The sequence below is a fragment of the Balaenoptera ricei genome, chromosome 3, assembly GCF_028023285.1.
Source record: "Balaenoptera ricei isolate mBalRic1 chromosome 3, mBalRic1.hap2, whole genome shotgun sequence".
Taxonomy (NCBI): Eukaryota; Metazoa; Chordata; class Mammalia; order Artiodactyla; family Balaenopteridae; genus Balaenoptera; species Balaenoptera ricei.
Window position 1 is genome coordinate 37750088 of NC_082641.1, and position 14701 is coordinate 37764788.

At 37.0% G+C, this 14701-nt stretch overlaps 1 pseudogene; it reads right to left on the bottom strand.

Moving 5' to 3' along the window:
* Positions 1 to 505: 505 nt before the first annotated feature.
* LOC132363593 (gamma-aminobutyric acid receptor-associated protein-like) lies at positions 506 to 859 on the bottom strand (annotated as a pseudogene).
* Between the last annotated feature and the right edge of the window lie 13842 nt (positions 860 to 14701).

The window sequence follows — 14701 nt, forward strand, 5'->3', positions numbered from 1 at the left end:
ACCTTCAACAACATGCAGCTAAGTGAGAATAAGTGATTCAGTGTTTCAAGCCAGTTTCATTTCAATAATTTGAATTTTTTTTGGTGCTTTCCTCTTTATTGATGTGCCTTCTACCTTCCCCCACAATTTCAGTCCCTTCCATTTACCCCCCAAAAAGAAGGTAGTGAAAAGAAGGGATTGTTGGGGTTCTGAGCTCCTTGAGCAGTTAGAAAGGGAACAGAAACCAAAATAATCACTGGATGTGACAGAGATTGACAATCAGAAGTCTAAAACAGAATGGGAAAGGTGGTAGAGAAAGGGGAAGAAAGGAGAAAAGAAAGGTAAGAGAGGACATCTCTCCCAGTAATCCTCATGTTAAGAGGGGCTGGAGGAGAGTCTCAAACATTATGAAGTGCAGGTCCTGAGGACGCGAGTTGGTGTTTGAGCCTCAAGGAGGAGTAGGTCAAGGAAGGGGGCCCCCTCTCTCTTTGTAGAATGGGACCGCCCCACCTTAGCGGCAGCAGCTTCACAGGCCGTAGACACTTTCATCACCATAGGCAATGTACAGAAAGAAGTCTTCTTCATGGTGTTCCTGGTATAGCTCACCCATAGTGGCACTGGTGGGTGGAATGACATTGTTGACAAAGAAAAACAAGGCATCCTCAGCTCAGAGATGAACTTGCTTCCCGATCAAGAAGTAGAACTGACCAACTATAAGATCAGAAGGCACCAGGTATATCTTTTTGTCCAGGTCTCCTATCTGAACTTTGGGAGCCTTTTCTACTATCACCAGGACCCGGTCCGGGTATTTCTTTCAGATCTTCTCGCCCTCAGAACCACGCTTCTCTAACGGATACTCCTCTTTATACACGAAGTTCATCCTCCCAGGAACTGGGCTGGACCGGGCTGGGCTGAGAGAACCTGGGGTGGGGGCCGGGAAGAGGGGGCCGGTGGCAGCGACCTCAATAATTTGAATTTTTAACAAATTTTTAGATGATTCTGATATACGTTATATATTGGTTCCTCTATTTTTCCTCCCATTGAGTTTTGGGATGGTTTTTAACACAATGTTATTTTGATCAGAATTAACTGATAAAGGGTTAATGTCATATGTATTTCACAGTCAGACATAGACAGACAGTCAGACAGACACACACACCCCCCCCCCCAATACAGGTCTACTGGCTTAGAACTTGCATGGAAATTTTCTTCTATTTCTTTAATATTTTTTTTCCAGTCTCCATTGCTGGTTTCAGAAAATGATGCTAGAGCCATAGGCAAGAACCAAATGAAATGGTACGTGCCAATGTATAACTTAGTAGCCATAAGAAGACACTAAAGGATTCTAAGCAAAGGTATCTCATGTTTATATTGTGCTTTAAATTTTTAGTATTATCAATCATTTATACTGAAGTGCAATTTTATTTTCCATAAAATAATTATTTTTGATTTTAGCCCCAAATCTGCTAATAGAGAGGAAAATAAAAATAAGAATAAAAATAACTTACAAACTCAGCCCTGCCAAGCAACCTAGTTTCTTCTACTTTAGAACTTTGTCTCTTTCAGGTTAGCTAGGTAAATCAAAGGCTCTCCACCTACTCTATTTTTCCTATTCCCACATCACCCTTCTTTTTCACCTCTCTTTGGTGTATATCTGAGCATTTAAAAAAAACTTGTAAGAGTGGGATAAGAGGGGCCTCTGTTCCATGAGCTGCCCTCTCGATTCCTTCTGGTCTCCCTTACTGATGTACCCATTCCCTTCTGTCTGTAGCATCGGCTACTATGGCCCATGGTCATCCCACAGTCTCCAGTCAAAAGGGGACTAAATACTTTCCCAGTACGAATTACATGTGTCTTCAGATCTCCAGACCACTTATTATCACTTTAAAATGCAAACAGGAGCTTGTGAACCTATTCCATTTACATTCACACCATGGGGAACTAGAGTCAAAGGTTATCTTGGGTCCATTCTCTCTGATTAAATACACTGCGTGCTGGAGGTGCTCTTTGAGGTGATGTCTTTCCAAAGTTCAAACATAAAGGGAAATACAAACTTCTGCTTTCAGCTAAGTTTGAAAATTATTAAGAATGCAGAATCTAGGATAATGCTTCTCCAATTTCAATATGCATATGAATCACCTAGCAATCTCTTTAAACTGCAGATTCTTATATAGTAGGTCTGGATTGGAGCCCTCCAAATCTGTATATGAACAAGCTTCCAGGTAATGCCAGTGTTGCCAGCCCATGAACTGCACTGTGAGAAATGGAATCACATTAAATTCCAGAGCATTTGGAAACTGATTGGAAGGCAGAGTTAATGTCAAGGAAAAATTTTGAGATAGCTTACCATCCTTTAAACTGGCCTTGCCAACTGTTTAGAGTGTTATAACTTTCTTCCCCAGCAGTTCCAAAACCCTGCAAATTTATGTTCGATGTAACCTTCATCACCATGTATTGAAATTATTTTCTGTTCCCCTCAACTCTCTGAAACAACTCTCTGTGCCTAATTCTTTTGGCACTGCTTTTGCCCGATCCAGTGGGACACCGAATATTCTCAAGAAATGTATGATGAATGACCTGTGTTCTCAGTTTAGGTGTGCAAAATATGCCAATATCTTTACCAAACTTCTGAGTGTTATAAGTAAAAAAAAAAAAATCTACATCAGTTTGTTTCCTTTCATTTGTAATGTAGAGGAACAGCCTAGCCAATTGCACTTTCTGGTTACTGGATTTTAAACCAATATAAAAGAAACGTATACATAATATGCAAAACTGAAAAGATTATTGCTATTTCACCTTCCTCCTCTCCACTCTCATCCTGTACCCCTTGCCTCAGAATATTCATTGGCTAAGTGCTGAAGAGCAAAAACTAAAATATTATCATCTATGATTGAATTTTGTTACAGCACATATTTATGAGAATGTAATTCATCTCAAAAGTCTACATAATTACTGTTCCTCTTAAATAATTTTAAAAAGTATAATATAATGGAAAATTTTGGAATCTACACTGGTCCTAGAAATACAGCCTTTTTCTAAATATAAAATTAATTATTACATTCTAAGCTTTCTGTGCAGCATTCAAACAACCAGTTGGTGAGGTACAAGTCAAATGAGAGAAGAGGAACTGGTCCGACTATCAAAAATGCATTTCTAAGGTAAAATTTGCAACAGAACATGTTTAGATCAGGGTTTTAATCTATCAGTCATTATTATCATTAAACTATTATTTTCCAACTTTATATAAGCTCCCTTTGGTTCCCTGAATACTACAGTTGATTTTAAGCTCTAATCCAAAATGAAATGTAACATTCTTTTTGCTTTATGTAGAAACATCAGTGACTTTCAAATTATCCAAGAAAAGACAAATTTCCAATAATGAAACTTGTTTGAATAATTTTTAAGTGATTCCAGGCAATATATATTTACTAATGTATAGAACATGGAAAGTTTTAGCTTCAAATTATGAACTTACAAAAAGTTTGTAAAGGACTGAATATAAGGGGGGAGTTATGGAAAATATTTGGTCACCTTAATTATAGGTTTAAATGCCACAAATGCTATAATAATACTTTTTACTTTGTTTTAATTTATAAGCAACCAAACCACTTTATAAACATTAAGCCAAATATATCTTTAAAGTAAGACTTCTTTTTTTCTCCCTGAGTATCGTTCATAGACTGATAAAAATGAAGTGAAAAGTAAATGTTTTCCTCTAGGCAGGAAAAGTACCTTCCATGCTAGAGCAGTTCTGAAAATGGTAACCACAATTCCTCCCAATTTTTTGCTTTTTCCTCTCTATAACTGTTAATTATAATAAAGCATACAGAAAAGTTTTTCTTGAATGATAGCTCTGGTCTGCTATTATGTTTTTATTAATATTTTTACTTTATTTAATTTATTATTATGAGGATGAAACAATTTGGGGATTTCTTTTTCCACTACTCAATGTTTTTTTCAGCAACAGATTGTTTTCTCTTATTTGACAGTATTCTGAAAACCACCTACTCATTCATGTTTGATGTGGTCAGACCTCTGTGGTGAACTAAAGACCATCATTACTGTTTGTTTAGTGTTCACATTTTGTTTAGCAGGGGTTTCATATTAGTGGCTACTCTGGGAGATGTATCTCAGATAATTATGGCAGAAAAGCAGCAAAGGAAAGGCTGAATGAAGCAACCCTAGGCTGGAATTCTCAATCTTGCCTTCAAGTGAACAAATATGTTTTCATTAGACGCCCCTCTTTCTCCACAGTATCTCTTAAATAAAGAACTTTTTCTTTGTACAGTAGACCAAAAAATGTATGCATTTAGTCTTTATAGATTTTACTTTTATTGATTTTGCATGTTGTGTAAATAGTTTCACTGAATACTTAATTATTCTTAGATTCTACTTGTTTGCAGCTTCCCTTCGTTTACTTATTTTAAAAAATATTTTATGTAGACAAAGGTGCTGTGGCTATGTCCTCAGATCCTCAGACAGTTCTCCCATTAAAGTTATCTATTCTGTTTGTGACATGATAGCTTAGCAGGACTCAGTAGGCCATTAGGAAAATAAGCAAATTCTTATCTGGAAGTCATTAACTAGAATCACTCATTCTCTTGCCTGGAAGTTGGTTCTTTTCACATCCTGGAAAAATATTTTGATAGAGAATTAAGTGCTGGTGAAAGGTGAGTATATGGCAGAGAGACTGGAATGGGTAGGGGACTAAAGCCGCATTTGTCTGTGTGATCACTGAGGGACATTAACAAAGGCAAGGTCAGTGACCAGCTGCTGGCATTGCCATAGTTCACTGCTTAAGTTCTGACATAGAAATAACAGATTCATAGCCAATCCATTCTACCTCACTGAAGGGTCTTCTCATCTATGTCAGTAATAGGTAGCTTTAGGTTACATAGTTTTAATCCACAGTTCTTGATGATGATCTGTGGAGATTATCTAGAACTGCAAATTAAAACTCTTAGCCATTCCGAATCCAGTGGGTCATCTAAACCCAAGACATTAACTAGAGGTTACCTTCCCAGCTCCAACATCAATTTCAAGGAAATATCCTGATCCAAAATCAAGAATAGATTCCCTCAGTCAGATTCCCCCACTGAAGTCCATAGTGAATAAATGAGCAGAGTTTGAGAGACTCTTCTTAGCAGGAGGTAAAATATGCTTTTCTTTGGAAAATCATGTCATTTTTGTAATATAGAAGCATTTGCCCATGAGAAAGTTAATCTCATTTATAATTAAATTGTGATATAAATACCCATTCATGCCCATATATCCAAGTGTGTGGTTCTTTTGTTCAGCTATCATACATAGAGTAAACATGAAGTAAAGCTAGATCTGTCTCTCAATTCTAAGTCAGCACATCACTCCTGGTATTTGCTGACCAAGCTTAGAAACCGAGTAACATCATAATATAAATTGTTTAGTGATTCATTGGGTTGCAAAGGCATTGTATTTTAGAACTGTATTATTTCATTTATGTCAAGGAGGACTGATTAAGAGTCTGGGGCCATTTAGTCGATGGGTCCAGTGCTCTGTGATGGTTTCCTGGAACATGAATGATCTATGAGCACACTGTTGAGTGGTGAACTTCCGCCAGCCCCCCACAGAGATTCTGTCCCAGGGCCCAGATTGTGCTGAGCTCCAGGGGGAAGATACATAGAGTCAGAGCCAGCAATTTCGCTGGCTGATAGTTCCCCCCACATCTCCAAGATATGAAAAGACAAGTGAAAGGGGACAGTTTTAGAGGACCTTTCACTCCCCTTCCTGACAATGTCCTGGAACATGCATCATCACTGACCTTAACTATCCTCTTAGGGAAAAGGCCAGATAGTAGGGGTTTACGGTAATTTGTGTTCAGTCTTGTGGATCAGAAAAATCAAGAATAATGTGTCCTTCAGATAAAATCAATATCATTGAAATTAAATTACAGAAAACTTAATAAGATTGTGCTGGTTACTTATAAATGCACTCTAAATATTATTGCTAATGCACACACCATTAAAGGGAAAAATTAAAAGGGAAAAATTATTCTCACAGATCAGAACACAAGATTATAAATCTGAGTTCGAGATTCCCTAAGTTAAGAACATATCTTTGAGTGCACATTATCTATGCAAAAAATGTTCTGGCTTTATATATGATAAAACAAAGTTTTCTTATTGTTTTTTAGAGAGTAAGATCAAAAGAAAAGCAGAGACAACCGTGTAGATATTGTAGATGTCTAGAGCAGGACTCTAGTCTGATGTCTGTATAAATAATCTGGCAATATACTTGTGAATATAGAACTTATTTAGTAAGCTGCCGAAAGAATCCATAAATTTTCTAAAATTGCTTAGTTTAAATTTGGTAGTGTCATAGAGCTTTTGAGTGAATATGGCTCAATCTGCTTTCCTGATAACTCAAAATATACACAATTCATAATAGTATGTCTATGTAGTAATGATGACATAGTTTAGTATCATCATTTTGACAAAGATCAGAGGGAACAAATCACTAAATTACCAATGAAGAGAAAATCATCACTGTGCTATAGCCAAATCGTGTTTGGGCAAAATATTGTAAGACCTGAGCCCAGATGATGAGTTTTGTGGAAAGACTGATAACTATGGATATTGGACTTGGGAGAAAAGTGAGCATATCTTTAGTTTATAACACAGTATTAAGAAATTTCTCATCTGACTTCTTGCCGAACTGAACTGGCTACTTAAATGCACCCATGGGATGGAATGAGGTAATGGTAAAAGCCTTTGAAATCGCCCAAACTGTCCTCACTTAAGGAAACAAATACAGAGACCCTGATTTCAACGTAACCATTTCTAAAATACTGGGGGAATAGGTGTGGTATGTTATATGGAGGTTTTTATTTTCCTGCAGCAAGTGTCAGGTTTTCGAGATCCCTAAGTTAAGAAAAAAAAATCCAGAATTTAGCGTCAAGACATAGTGAGGGGTAGAAACAAAAGGTGACTTAGCCCCCCGCTCCCTCATAATCCTCTGCAGACTAAAATTTGGTGGTCAAACAAGCCAGAGCTGAACTCTATTATGGCCACACTAAAGACACAAGGAAAATCAGTTGGTTAGATTGCTGATGAAGATTTTGTTAGAAATCAATTCTCTGTGGGATAGTTCTGTTCCATCACATGAAACCAATTCTCTAAATCTTGACAGCTTTTTCATAAGCACTGACGGTGGATCACAGAAGGGGCCAGGTATTCTTGTATCACTGTAAATCCATCAACGTGTTTCTTTAAATATATGTCAATTCTATGTACACAGAAAGTACACACTTATTTGAGAACTGTTTGTTATTAATCATAATAGCTATATTTCACTGAGTGTGCCCTATGGACCAGGTGCTATGCTGAGAGCCTATATACCTCATCTCAATTAACCCTTACACTAACACCAGGAGTAGATATCAAGCCAAATATGTGAGATGCCCAGAGTATCATAGCTAGTAAGTGGGAGACACAAGATTTGAAATCATTCCATCTGTTTCTTATTTTTACATTCTAAGCCACTTCATTATATTGTTATTCCATTGTTTTCTGTTTCTAAATAGCCATTCAAGACTAGGTGATATATTCCAAGAGTCTGTGAATTTGTAGGTTAATTTAGGTTGTAAGTTTTTAATCTAGATGATAATTCAAACATTTAGGATTTCAAGTCCAGTATAGCCGATCTGCCTTGGCTGCATTATAACAAGAAATCCATTCCAGTAAATATGACTGCGTTTTCTGTGCTATTGATAATCATATGAACAGATTCCACAGGAATAAGAGCTCATTGGATATATTTATATTTATATATGGTCATGTCTCAAACATACACATCTTGGCCTCTGTTATTAAAAGAAAAATGAAGTAGAAAAGGTAAACTCTTTTTTCTGCTTAATCAGCCATAGCCTAAATGTCAGAAGGATTAAGTTTCAGGATAAGCCTGGAGAGGTAGATAGGAGACACACACACACACACACACACACACACACACACACCTCACTCACCAGAACAGTAGGAACCTAGGTGGCAGTATTTCATTAGTAGAGGATTTACAAAGGGTTGATTAATAAAGTGAGTAATGTCATTAAGCTACCAAAATAATTTTGGAAACCAATGATCCCGATGTATTCTTGACTCCTCCAACTATATCTGATGGATTAACTTTTAGTTCTGGACATCATATTTTAGGAGGACTATTGTAAGTCTGTAATATCAGTAGATAGTAGCAAGATGATGGGGACTTAAAAGTAGTACTGATATTAAAATGGTCAAAAAGTCTGGGTGAGCTTAAGAGAATGAAAGAAAAGGTTGGAGAGTTAAATGACAGTGGTCACCCAGTATTTGAAAGGCTGTTATGTAGGAGCAGGAAAAAACTTAGCTTTACATGGTTTCCAAGGATAGAAGTAGGACCAATGGGTAAAAGCTATAGAGAGGTAGATACCTGGTTCAACTAGGAAGAACTTTCTAGTCATTATTACTATACAACAATGGAAGAGGCTGCCATAATATAAATTCACAAAGAATGGGAAAAAATTAAAGGTACTGTCAGAGGCAGAAGAAAAATGAGGGGGAAAGAAAAGGACTCTAAAGAAAGCAGAGAGTAAAACAGCCAAACCATAACAAAGTCAGAGTTACGGAGTCTGCTTTGGAAATCAAAACTGTTTTGTCCAGGAAGGTTTAATTGTAGATATGCTGGAAAGTAGTGGATTAAAAATAGATTTCTTTCTACTTTACCTGCAGAATAATGTTGTAAATCATGTAGTAAAAAAGTAAGAGATACAAACTTAATACAACCATTTCTAAGCTATTTTTTGAGGATAGAACCAATTCTAGTCACATAAAGCATCTTGCATGATGTTCTTTTTTTCATCTTCTATTAAATCTTTTCTGGAGGAAATGTTTGTCAGTTCAAATAAAGCTATTGTTATTGGTTAAAAGAATAATATAAAGTCAGAGTGTTTTTTTGTGGATTTGTTTTCTATTTAAGAATAGAGCATTCAACTTCATTAGCAAACCATATTGTTTTAAATTAAATTTCCAAATAAATATACTTGGGTGTGAATTCAAGGGAAAATATTTTGCAAAACTCAAGGAAAAAAAATTAACATCCAAACTCAAAACATTCTAGTGGTTTTGTAAAACTGAAACATTTTTTGTCAAGGTTTTTAAAATAATGAATTCTAACCACATGTGCCCAGCAAAATCTATGTTCTTCAAGGCATCCGTCCTGCCCATACAAAAGTTAATAGTGACATCTTGTGGTTAGTTTTTACTCTTAAAAAAGCCTGTGTGTGTGTATGCAAAGTACAGAAATAATGCCCTTTTGTTTTACTGCAAAAATATCTAGTTTCTCCTTCCACTTCCAAATATTTTTGTGGTGCTTATCCCCTATGCAGATCTTTAATTGTTAAATTAGTTGTTTAAAATCACAAAAGCATAAGTCATGTTGATGGCATGTATTCTTGATATGATTTGATGAGAATGGCATTTTACCTCTGTGGTCTTCCTTCTCAAAATCCATAACCCCAATCTAACCATGAGGAAAATATCAAACAAACCCAACCTGAGAGGCAGTTTCCAAAAACTGACCAGTATTCCTCAAAACTGTCCAGGTCTTCAGAAACAAGGAAAATCTGGGAAGCTACTACAGACCAGGGGAGGCTAAGGAGACATGACAACTAAATGTAATGTGATATCTTGGATGGGATCTTGGAATAGAAAGAGGACATTATGGAAAAACTAGAGAAATCCAAATAAAGACTGGACCCTAATTAATAGAAATGCACCATTGCTGGTTTCTTAGTTGTGATATATGTGCCATGGTCATGTAAAATGTTAAAAATTAGGAGAAACTTGTTGAGGGGTATATGGAAATAGAATTCTATAACATCCTTGCAACTGTTCTGTAAATCTCAAACTATTCCCCAAATTTTTAAAGTTTATTTAAATTTAAAAATACTTTCACGCTATGAAAGGTCACTGGATTTACTGGCTGGGACATATTTACCTTTCCAAAAATAAGAAACCAAAAATAAAGATTTTGCAGTTTCTAAATGTTCCAGGTCTTATGTAATGAACTTATATTGCTATGCAAATGCAATTAATAAAAACCTGATTTCTTTACAGAAAGCCTTAGGGCTTAACCCCAGATACAACATTCCTGAATTCCTCTCTTTGCATCTTTCCCACACAAATAAGACAATTTCATTATGAAATTATAAATACAGTGGAAGTAATTCCTGCTCCCTTTGATGTTATCTCCTATGTCTCATCCCCTTCCACCTCCTCTTCCTTCCTTCCCCCCTCTCCTCCTCACCTACAAACTTTTGCACTTGCTATTCTGACTGACTGGAACTCCCTTTCCTCAGGTATCTTCATGGTTCACTCCTTGATTCCCTTCAGTTTTCTGTTCAAACATCCCTTGTCAATGAAGTCCTTCCTGATCAGCTTACATAAAAAGTCACCCTCCACCATCACTCTCTGTCCTCTTGCCCTACTTTATTATCCTCCAGAATGCTTATCCAGCATGTGAATATTACATATTTATTTTCTATCTCTCTGGGACAGCATGTAAGCTTCAGGAGACTAAGAACTTTACTTGTTTTGTTCACAGCTGAATCCCCAGTGCCCAGGGCAGCCCAGTGTCCAGTACATGATATGCACTCAACAGCATTTGTTCAATGAAGCTAAAATCTCCTCTAAAACTGGTGTCTACTGTTCCAGTTCTTCTCACTGGAGGAGAAAACTGGTGTCTCTTCCCCATTTCAGCCCACATTTATGATGCCCTCAGCTCCCATTTCTGTCTTCCTCTTCTCAGGCTCCACATGATATGCAATGTTTACTCTCTATCTGTAGCCAGCTCCCATATCTATTCTCTGCCATGCTTTGTGCACTCGGAAGCTGAGCCCCGAGGACTGCCTCCCTTGGACTCCCTGACTGGCTGGTTTCTATCTGGGTTTGGATAAAGGGCCTGAGAAGAGAGAAGTTGAGGTATTTCTTCTGTGTCCCCCCTGTTTTGTACCCAGATATCCCATGACGACAGGTACCATCAGGTGGTTCCTCCTTCAGGGGACAGGTCTCTCTGGGCTCAGGTAATGCGCTTTCCTCCTTTGCCTCTTCACAGCTTGAGGTAGGCATGTCTGTTTGCTGTTGCTGGTCTCTGAGTGTTTCATCATCCCTAGTGTGCTCTCTTAACCCTGCCCACACCTCTGTAAGTAGCCTGTTAATTAAAATCTCTTCATTTGTACCATGTGGGGTGCATTCTTTTTACTGCCATGACCCAGAGTGATAGCCTGGAGCAGTGGTTCTCAAAAATTAGCATGCATCAGAATGACCTAGAAGATTTGCTAAAATATGGATTGCTGGGCACCACCCCCAGAGTTTCTGATTTAGTAGATCTGGGGTGAGGCCCCCAAATTTACATTTCTCACGAGTTCCCAGGCAATGGTGACAGTGCTAGTCTGAGGATCACGCAATGTTATCACTGCCCTACAGAGTATTCTTTCATGATCCTAAGTGATATATGTTGGGGGTGTAGTAGTGAAAACTTCCCACAAACGTGAAATAGAGATTGTGAGTGCTGGAGGATGAAGGGTGAGAGCAGGCTCAGGAAAAATAGTGTTTTAATTTCATTAGGATGTGTGAACTACTTCATCTTCCTGGTCCCTACCACGAATATCAGAGTGCTGCATAATCATAATAACAGCTAAAATTTATTGAACATTCACAATGCTCCTGTCACTCTTCCAAGCACGTTGAAGTAGTATCATCTCATTTAAACATAACAATGGCCTTATCAGGTAGATATGTTATTATTTCCATTTTAAAGATGAATGAAGGGGACACAGAGAGGTTAAGTGACTTGCCCAAGATGGCAAAGCTAAAATATAGTAGAACCATGACTTTTACCGAGGCAGTCTGACTCCAGTGGATATACTTATCCACTAATCTGAAAAAGAGGTGCTCCTGGGATCAGAGCACTTGGGTCATTGTCACCTTTCTAACCCATGTTGTTGGATGAATCATCACCAGAGGTTTTATTCTTAATATTCTCTAATAACGAAAAGGTCACAGTCATAAAAATTCTACCTCTCTCTTCACACAACAACACTATAGTCATGATGGTATTTCCTAATGAACTCAATAGCCAAATAATTCAAGCCCTTGAATGAAATATAATGGTCCTTGTAGATCTCTAAGTGCTATAAATTCTAAAAATTTTTGTCACCCACTTTTTTGAACTAGAGATTGAAGTCTCTTCTCTTTCATGATGATTAAAGTTCAAATTCATTGTACAAAAGGCAACTGGGGGATTTGCCAAATAATGTACAGAAACCAAATAATGTACAAAAACCAAATATGAGAAAGTTGAGGGTTGCGTCTGTGTATACATACGTGTGTGTGCACATGTGTGCACATGTAAACATAGACTTTCCTCTTATCCAACCTAAACCCCATGGTGCATTATTCTAATAACTCAGTCTATAAACCTTAATGTTCCATCTTCGTTTAAATTTTTGCATAGCCTTCTGTGCAACTCTCAGCCATCTTTTCTACTCCATTGCTGGAAAAAAAATTAGAATCATCTAGATTGCTGCCAGCAAATTAAGTTTCTACACTTAATTGGTCCCTCAACAATATTGTAACAGTCAGAGTTCAGCCTAGATATTTAGACCAGAAGGAGTTTTAATGAAGGAAATTAGAGGCAGGAAGGTTTCTTTCAGAAAATCCAGAAATGCAACTATTACAGGAATGTCCCCACCATTGGTCTCAGCTGCTGTTGTACAGAAGGAAATGACTTATTTGTCACAGGGAAAAACATGAATATTAACCTTTATCTCACACCATACACAAAATCAATTCCAGATGAATTAAAGACTAAAATGTGAAAAAATAAGTAATAAAATGTTTGGATGATAATATAATATATCTGTAACATCAGGGTTGAGAAATGCTTCCTAAGCCAGATTTAAAAATGAGCAAAACATAAATATGACCACACTGAAGTCAAGAAATGATGTTTATCAAATGATATAAAAAAGAAAGTGAAGAGTCAAGCTACATACTGGAAAACATAATTTCAAGTCATTTAAAAAAGATGGACAACTCCTGAAGAGGCATTTCATAGCAGAGGAAATACAAATGATCAGCAAACATATTTAAACATGGTCAAATTCATTAGTAGTCAGGGAAATGCAAATTAGAACCACAAAAATTCTATTTTACACACACCAAATGAGCAAAAATGTGTCTGACAGTATCAAGTGTTGCTGATGATAAATTAGTGGAAACAATTGCCTTGGAAAAATATTTGATGCCCTACTAAAGTTGAAGATGACCCCACCATTCCACTTTTAGCATATACTACAGAGAACGTATGTTCGAGGAGGATTATTTGAAATAGCCAAAAACGAGAAACAATGCAAATGTTAAAAAAACAGGAGGATTACCCTACTGAAATCTATCCATAAAAAGTAATACTATGCAACAGAAAAGTAAGCAAACCACAACTATAAAATTCAATATGGAGAAATCTTAGAATCTTAAAGTTGAATAATTAAGCCCATCACAGAAGAAAATACATAGCATGACTTCATTTAGTTCATTAAAGTTCAAAAACATGCAAAACTAAACAATATGTAGTCAGGACCGCCTTGAATGCTCACACAGGTTGTTCACTGCACAAATCCATGGCTGCCACTTAGAGAATAAATATTTAAGAATATCCACTTATGGTAAGAATATCCATTACTGAGAACAATTATGTTCTCAGTAATGTAGCTAGTAGCTTCCTTGTTATCAAATCAGTACGAATTATCTGTTTCTATTTAAGTTCTCTTCAAGATTCAACACTATCTGGGATCCTCTATCATGATTTCTACAAAACTACGCTCTTCTGGCCTTCTTTCTATCTCTGAGGATGTTTCTCCTTTACCTTGGCAAAGATCCTCTAATCTGCCAACCTCTGAAATATTGGTGTCCACCAAAGTCCAAACTACTCTCTTCTCATTCTCAGTAATGTGTCAAGGCAATCTCACTTGTGCTCATGGTTTCAACCTACCACACATTTATTGACCTCCACATCTGTATTTCCAGACTACACCTTGGACCTGAGCTCCACTGTCATATGTCTAATAATTGGTAGAAGGATATCCAAAAATGGACTCATCATTTTCCCCGACTAAAACCTACTTCCCTCCACATTTGAATAATGATGCCAACATCGGTATCATTTCCCTGAGGGTTATTCTAGGAGATTTTTCATGTTCCTTTATTTCCTATATAAGTTCAGTTGATTATACAACCAAAATTTCTCTCCTATATATCACCCTCTCCATCACCACTTCAGTTCAGACTCTCATCATTTTTCTCTTGACAATTGCAGTAGCTTTATTAATGTTTTGTACACCTCCATTCTTATCCCTCATATTTATTCTTTGCTGCCATCAGAGTTATCTTTCCTATATGTAATAATTTCTCTGCCTATAGTTCTGCCATGATTGCCCATCCCCTAAAGGATCACAAGCAAAATTATTATGGCATACAAGACTCTACATAAAGATACAGTCATTACAACATAAAGGATAAACTCAGGTCCAAAATCTTCATCCTACATCAAGACTTCATGTTCCTATTACTGTGGGAACAAGCCAGCCCTAGTTGCTGGGCTCAGGGAATCATGGAGGTATAGCTATAAATGAAGAAGCTACTTTGTCAAAGATATCACT